This window comes from Thalia democratica, unplaced genomic scaffold (assembly GCF_965202585.1).
Source record: "Thalia democratica unplaced genomic scaffold, ktThaDemo2.hap1.1 HAP1_SCAFFOLD_1311, whole genome shotgun sequence".
Classification (NCBI taxonomy): Eukaryota; Metazoa; Chordata; class Thaliacea; order Salpida; family Salpidae; genus Thalia; species Thalia democratica.
This window is the reverse complement of record NW_028140194.1, coordinates 25,001-32,917: the sequence shown is the minus strand read 5'-3', so window position 1 is coordinate 32,917 and position 7,917 is coordinate 25,001. Positions and strand designations below refer to the sequence as shown.

The 7,917-nt window shown below is 36.3% G+C and overlaps 4 non-coding genes across 4 annotated transcripts in view; all 4 read left to right on the top strand.

The window, feature by feature from the left end:
* The first annotated feature begins 554 nt into the window (after positions 1-554).
* LOC145848255 (5S ribosomal RNA) lies at positions 555-673 on the top strand. The gene has a single exon (XR_014371831.1). It is a non-coding gene; the product is annotated as a 5S ribosomal RNA (ribosomal RNA).
* A 3,845-nt stretch (positions 674-4,518) lies between these two features.
* LOC145848251 (small subunit ribosomal RNA) lies at positions 4,519-6,326 on the top strand. The gene has a single exon (XR_014371827.1). It is a non-coding gene; the product is annotated as a small subunit ribosomal RNA (ribosomal RNA).
* A 182-nt stretch (positions 6,327-6,508) lies between these two features.
* On the top strand, positions 6,509-6,661 carry LOC145848244 (5.8S ribosomal RNA). Its single transcript, XR_014371821.1, has one exon. It is a non-coding gene; the product is annotated as a 5.8S ribosomal RNA (ribosomal RNA).
* A 222-nt stretch (positions 6,662-6,883) lies between these two features.
* Positions 6,884-7,917, top strand: part of LOC145848254 (large subunit ribosomal RNA) — a 3,631-nt gene continuing 2,597 nt past the window's right edge. Inside the window, exon 1 of the ribosomal RNA XR_014371830.1 lies at positions 6,884-7,917. This exon is cut by the window's right edge and continues 2,597 nt beyond it. This is a non-coding gene — a ribosomal RNA (large subunit ribosomal RNA).

The following is a 7,917-nucleotide window of genomic DNA, read 5'->3' as shown; positions in this document are numbered from 1 at the left end:
AAAAAAAATAAACATGGTTGAGTTATCAAATTAAACAAAATAGAACGTCAAGTATTTAATTACTAAAATTAATTTAATTAAAAAAAAATCTCAGGTAATCTAAAATGTCAGGAATTATTTAAAAATAAATATAAATTTAAAACTTATTATATTGAAAAGATTGATGAATAATACTCTTGAATGTATGCAATGTTTGTATTTGTAATGCAATAACATAAATGGATAGATCAATGACAAATTGTAAACATATTGTATTATTTTATTTTACGATTTTATTTTATTTATTTAATAATTCAATAAACTTTACTTCTACTTTTCCTGGTCTTAGGTAATTTATAGATAACAATTATTTAAACAAACACTTTTGTACAGTTACAATACAGTTTTAGTACAGTTTGGGAGTAACTGTTGATTAAAAAAACAAAAAAAAAGTTAATTCAGGTTAAAATTTTATAAGGAATAATTTTAAAATATCAAATTGATTGTAAATCAAGTGCAAATAGGTTTTTTAAATAAACCGAAGGGTTTATAAAGGCTTGTAAACGCCTTCAAACGCCTACGACCATACCACACTGAGTACACCCCATCTCGTCCGATCTGGGAAGTTAAGCAGTGTCGGGCGTGGTTAGTACTTAGATGGGTGACCGCTTGGGAATACCACGTGCCGTAGGCCTTTGCTTTTTGAATTCATCTTTTTTGTACTATTTTTCTTTCTGACCTATTTATACTTATTACTCGTTTATTTACATTTCTTTAACGCTTAAAAGAAAAGAAAATTCTAGTTATTAGCAAACAAAAACCTTAGCCAATCAGATAACGTTATTTGCTGTTTGCTTATTTGCTGTTTAAACCAATTAGAGCGCTAAAAAAGTGGTTTGACCAGTTTGAGATATCGAAAAAATAATGGCACCATCTTGTAGAGTACAATTTTCTGAGTTAAAATTAATACAACTAGTCTTTTATACTAAAACTTTAAAGTCTTTTTGTCCAAAAACAAATAAAAGCGTGGCTACTTGAAAAATCAAACGAAAATAAATTTTGCACTTTTGTATTGTGAGTCATAATAAGTTATTTACTGTTACCAACAGATACTAGCAAAAGCTTTTTAAAGTTTTGTATTAACTTAATGTATTTGTACTTAGTTTAAATTAATAGAGTTTATTTGGTTTACTTTATTATGTGTATTGAATGTGCTAGTATCTAAAAATAAATACAACTAAAACAAAACAAACAAGGAGAGTACTTGAATAGAACCAACACAATTTACAGACCAGTTGTGTACTAAATTTAAAGAAATTCTGAATAGTGAATATGCAATTATTATTATAAGTTCAAAGTTCACTTTAATTTAAATTAATGTATTTTGTAAATTGGTTTTATTTAATACGATAGTAGTGAATTACTTTATTTAATTTACTTTAGTATGTGTTGTATAACTTTATTTAAACCAGAAGCAAAACGGGATTATACTTTCAATAAACTACACAATTTACAGACCAGTTGTGTACTAAATAAAAAGCTATTGTGAATGGTGAATATGCAATTATTATTATAAGTTTATAAGTTCACAGTTTACAAAAGCTTTAGAATTTAGTTACTATTTTGTTCATATTTGCATATCTAATTTATGAAAAGTTAGTGTTATGTGTATTGGCTTTTTAATTTCTTTATTTGTAGAACTGTTAGTTTTATATTCTAAAGAAACATTTTTAAATAAATATGTTTAACAAGTAACTTAAAAATGGAAGAAATATATTGTATATATTGAACTATTTATATTTATTCTAGCTATTTGCTTAGTGTATTTATTAATGTGATTATTTTATTTTGTTGTTTGTCTTATAGTTTAATCGTATTGTGTTGAAATATATATATAACAAATACAGAGGTTTAAAGTAAGTTTAAATGAAAATAAAATAAGACATATAGTTGAAATATAAGTTTAAAAAAATAGTTTTTTTTTTTTTTTTTTTCTTTGTTTGTTTGATTGTTTGTTTATTATATAATCGCGACGTGTCATTTTATTACTTTTAAGCATACTAAATATAATAATAGGTATAGTTATAGGAAAAATTCAATTAGTTTCTAATGTAATAAAAAAGTTTATTTCCACAAATAAATAAATACCTGAAAAATCAAATGAAAAATAAATTTCGCACTCCTGTATTGTGAGTCATAATAGGTTATTTACTGTTACCAACAGATACTAGCGAAGGCTTTTTAAAGTTCTATGTTAATTCAATGTATTTGTACTTAGTTTTATTAAAATGACAGTATTGATGGTTACGTTTATTAAGTATGTTTATTTAACGTTATGTAACTCAAGTAAAACCAGAAGCAAATAAGGAGACTACTTTCAATAAACTACACAATTTACATACCAATTGTATACTAAACTTAAAGCTATTCTATTTTATTCTTGATAGTTATTTTAAAGTTATTAAATTATACAAATGTATTTTGTAAAGTAGTTTTATAAAGTTACTATAGTTTATTTAACTTACTATAGTATGTGTTATATAATTTTAATTAAACCAGAAGCAAAAAGGGAGACTACTTTAAATAAACTACACCATTTATTGTTATATATAACTCTAATAAAACCAGAAGCAAAAAGGGAGACTACTTTAAATGAACTACACAAATTAAAAATATATTATTATTTATAAATCAATCGTGTTGTGTTTCAAAATACATTTTTCAAATAATGTTTTACAAGTATTTATCAGTTATTTAGTTTTCTTTTTATAGTTTAGCCGTATTGTTTTATTTATTTGTTATTATTTTTATTTAATTGTTTGCTTATTATATTTATCGCCATGTGCTTAAAAAATAAAACAACTATAAAGGTTAAAAAAGTAAGTTTAAATAAAAATAAAATGAAACATACAAAATAAGCTTATGATTTTTTATTATTATTATTATTATTATTATTATTTTTATTTTATTGTTTGTTTATTATATCTATCGCCATGTGCTTAAAAAATAAAACAACTATAAAGGTTAAAAAAGTAAGTTTAAATAAAAATAAAATGAAACATACAAAATAAGCTTATGATTTTTTATTATTATTATTATTATTATTATTATTTTTATTTCATTGTTTGTTTATTATATCTATCGCGATGTGCTTAAAAAATAAAACAACTATAAAGGTTTAAAAAGTAAGTTTAAATAAAGATAAAATGAAACATATAAAATAAGCTTATGTTTGATTTTTTTATTTTACTTTTATTAAATTGTTTGCTTATTATATTTATCGCGATGTGCTTAAAAGAATAGAACAAATACAAAGGTTTAAATTGTAAGTTTTAAATAAAATAAAATGAAACATACAAAATAAGCTTATGATTTTTTATTATTATTATTATTATTATTATTATTATTTTTATTTCATTGTTTGTTTATTATATCTATCGCGATGTGCTTAAAAAATAAAACAACTATAAAGGTTTAAAAAGTAAGTTTAAATAAAGATAAAATGTAACATATAAAATAAGCTTATGTTTGATTTTTTTATTTTATTTTCATTTAATTGTTTGTTTATTATATTTATCGCAATCTGCTTAAAAAAATAAAACGAGTATTAAGGTTTGAAAAGTAAGTTTAAATAAAAATAAAATAAAAATATAAAATAAGCTTATGTTTTTTTTTTTTTTTTTTTTATTATTATTATTTTTATTCAATTTTTTGTTTATTATATTTATCGCAATGTGCTTAAAACGATAAAACAAATATAAAGATTTAAAAAGTACGCTTAAATAAAAAATAATACAAATAAAGTTTATTTATAATAAATATATATATATTTAAAACATTAAAAAAAGTAGTTTATACATATTTTTTTTTATTTATTTCTTTTAAACATATTAAATAAAGTATAAAAAAGTATTAAAACATTTAAACGTAGCATAAATAAGCTTAAAACATTAAAATAATCGAAAAGAAACAAAGAAATTGAAAAAAATCGGAAAAAATCGGCAAAAAAAGTTCAACAGCAACATTTGAGCATCATACACGTATGCATTACTTTACACTAGTGAGAGAGACGTGTTTGTGCGTTCGGTCGACTTGACGAGAAAGCGGGCTTAAAGCATTACTGTTTAGCACCCGAGGCGCGGCTATTGCAGCGGCGGCGAACGTGCTATGTAAACGCATTGGAGCAGCGTATGAAAAACTACAAGCGTCCAGCGGCGGTAGGCTTATAGCTTTGCGAAGTCGTCGAGACGAGTAGCCGACGCAGGCAGGCACGGCTCGAGGCGGGTAACTGCAGCAGACAGATGGCGTGTTGCTGCTGACGAGTTAACCGGCAGAAGGCAAACGGTTGGTCGGGAGAAAGAACAGTCAGTTGTATAGCTGCATGCTGCAGTCGACGCGGGCTGGCGCTTTAAACAGCAAAAGGCCGGCGCCGACTTTCAGTAACGTTCGCAAGGCTTTTAAGCCGAGTGATAGAAAAGGTCTGTATTTATACAGTAAAAACGCTCAGTCGAGCAACGGGTTTAAACGCCCTCGGATAGTTATCTGGTTGATCCTGCCAGTAGTCATATGCTTGTCTCAAAGATTAAGCCATGCAAGTGTAAGTACGAGCTCACGTACAGTGAAACTGCGAATGGCTCATTAAATCAGTTATGGTTCATTTGATTGTACGCTTTTACATGGATAACTGTGGCAATTCTAGAGCTAATACATGCGTAAAGCGCCGAACTGACGTGAGGCGCGCATTTATCAGACCAAAACTAACCGGCTTTCGGGTCGTTACAATGGTGACTCTGGATAAGCTTGCGGATCGCACGGCCTAGTGCTGGCGACATCTCATTAAAGCAACTGCCCTATCAACTATCGTCGGTACGGTATCGGCCTACCGAGGTTGTAACGGGTGACGGAGAATCAGGGTTCGATTCCGGAGAGGGAGCCTGAGAAACGGCTACCACATCCAAGGAAGGCAGCAGGCGCGCAAATTACCCATTCCCGGCTCGGGGAGGTAGTGACGAAAAATAACAATGCAGACCTCGTACGAGGTCCTGCAATTGGAATGAGTACACTTTAAACTTTTTAACGAGTATCCATTGGAGGGCAAGTCTGGTGCCAGCAGCCGCGGTAATTCCAGCTCCAAAAGTGTATATTTAAGTTGTTGCGGTTGAAAAGCTCGTAGTTGGATATAGGGACGGCGAGGTTGGTCGGTCGAAAGGCTAGCACTGGCCTTGTTGTTCTTGTTGGTCGGTGCCTTCGCGGTGCTCTTAACTGAGTGTTGCGGTGGTCCGGCAAGTTTACCTTGAAAAAATTAGAGTGTTCAAAGCAGGCTTTACGCTTGTATAATGTTGCATGGAATAATGGAATAGGACCTCGGTTCTATTTTGTTGGTTTTCGGAGCACGAGGTAATGATTAATAGGAACGGACGGGGGCATCCGTACTGTGCCGTTAGAGGTGAAATTCTTGGATCGGCGCAAGACGAACGACTGCGAAAGCATTTGCCAAGAATGTTTTCTTTAATCAAGAGCGAAAGTCAGAGGTTCGAAGACGATCAGATACCGTCCTAGTTCTGACCTTAAACGATGCCGACTAGCGATCGGGCAGTGTCGAACTTAAGAACTGTCCGGCAGCTTCCGGGAAACCAAAGTCTTTGGGTTCCGGGGGAAGTATGGTTGCAAAGCTGAAACTTAAAGGAATTGACGGAAGGGCACCACCAGGAGTGGAGCCTGCGGCTTAATTTGACTCAACACGGGAAATCTCACCCGGCCCGGACACAGCGAGGATTGACAGATTGAGAGCTCTTTCTTGATTCTGTGGGTGGTGGTGCATGGCCGTTCTTAGTTGGTGGAGCGATTTGTCTGGTTAATTCCGATAACGAACGAGACTCTTACTTGCTAAATAGCTGCTCGACCCATTGGGTCGGAGACAACTTCTTAGAGGGACTAGTGGCGTTTAGCCACACGAGATTGAGCAATAACAGGTCTGTGATGCCCTTAGATGTTCGGGGCCGCACGCGCGCTACACTGACCGGATCATCGTGTGTTCCCTAGGCCGAAAGGTCCGGGTAATCCGTTGAACCCCGGTCGTGCTAGGGATAGGGACTTGCAATTGTTTCCCTTGAACGAGGAATTCCCAGTAAGCGCGAGTCATTAGCTTGCGTTGATTACGTCCCTGCCCTTTGTACACACCGCCCGTCGCTACTACCGATTGAATGGTTTAGTGAGGTCCTCCGATTGAGCCTGGTACGTGCGGCAACGCACTCGCCGGTGTTCGAAAAGACGATCGAACTTGATCATTTAGAGGAAGTAAAAGTCGTAACAAGGTTTCCGTAGGTGAACCTGCGGAAGGATCATTAACGAATCGAAATTTGATTTCAAGCGACGTCTCTTCTTCGAAGGGACCGAGCCCTGTAACTGTTATAGTTCGGTCGCGTTGCTTTCTGACAGCGGGAGTAATAATTCAGCACGCAAGTGCTGGCGCGGCCGCTTCTTTTTGAACACGATTTTTTGGTTGCATTGAGATTGATTAACACGAGAGATCTCTTAGCGGTGGATCACTCGGCTCGAGCGTCGATGAAGGACGGAGCTAGCTCCGAGAAGTAATGTGAATTGCAGGACACATTGAGCATCGATATTCTGAACGCGTATTGCGGCCTCGGGTAATCCTGGGGCCACGTCCGTCTCAGGGTCTTTAACACACCGATCCTTTCATTAGTTTGAAAGTGCCTGCGACTCGTTTCTTAATTAAGGAGCGTGTCGTCAAAGACAGCTGGTCTGGCGATTTCACAGCTGAAGCGTGAGCAGCCTGCTGGCCTCGGGTGAGGTAGCAACGACGGTAGGTGCTCGAGAATAAGTTAAGTGACTTCAAAAGGCCGACGTACAAAGCGCATGTACTTTTGTAGTACATCACTTTTGACCTGAGATCGGGCGGGACGACCCGCTGAACTTAAGCATATCACTAAGCGGAGGAAAAGAAACTAACAAGGATTCCCCTAGTAACGGCGAGTGAAGCGGGATAAGCCCAGCGCTAAATCCGAGCCTTTTTGGAGGGCGAGGAAATGTAGCGTATGGAATTCAGCATGCGGCGAACCAACGACTGCCCACGTTCTTCTGATCGAGGCCTTTTCCCAGAGCGGGTGTTAGGCCCTTGGCGGCGGTCGTAATTCGTCCTAGCGGTTTTCCCGGAGTCGGGTTGTTTGGAAATGCAGCCCTAAGCGGGTGGTAAACTCCATCTAAGGCTAAATACTGGCTCGAGACCGATAGCGAACAAGTACCGTGAGGGAAAGTTGAAAAGCACTTTGAAGAGAGAGTTAAAGAGTACGTGAAACCGCTTGGAGGCAAACGGAGGCGCCCATCGAGTCGCCGGACGTTTTCAGGCGCTGCGAGAGCTGTCCTACTGTTTGAGTGATCTTCGGAGACTCTTACGGTTGCGCTGGCGTCGCGGCGCTGCACTAGCGTTCGGCGAGGGCCGCGACCGGTTGCTGGGCTGACTTTGGTCGTTCGCAAGGTAGCTCTTCTTCGGAAGAGTGTTATAGGCGTTCGATTAGCTTCGGCTCGGCGACCGAGGAGAGATTCCGCGTCGGTCTTCGGACAGGCTGCGTGTTGATCGCTGGAATACGGCTTTGGAAACTGCTCGCAGTCTCTAGAGTTTGTACAAGGCCTTCTTCGCGTTAGCGCTCAGACGCCAGGGGTCTGCGGCTTAAGCTGGCCACGTCTCCGACCCGTCTTGAAACACGGACCAAGGAGTCTAACACGCGCGCGAGGTGTTGGGCAGTACGAAACCCGAAAGCACAGTGAAGGCAAACGAGGCGAGATCCTTTCATTAGGCGCATCGCCGGCCGATCCCATAGGCCGCGTCCTAGGGGTCGAGCAAGAGCGTGCTTGTTGGGACCCGAAAGATGGTGAACTATGCCTGAACAGGCTGAAGCCAGAGGAAACTCTGGTGGA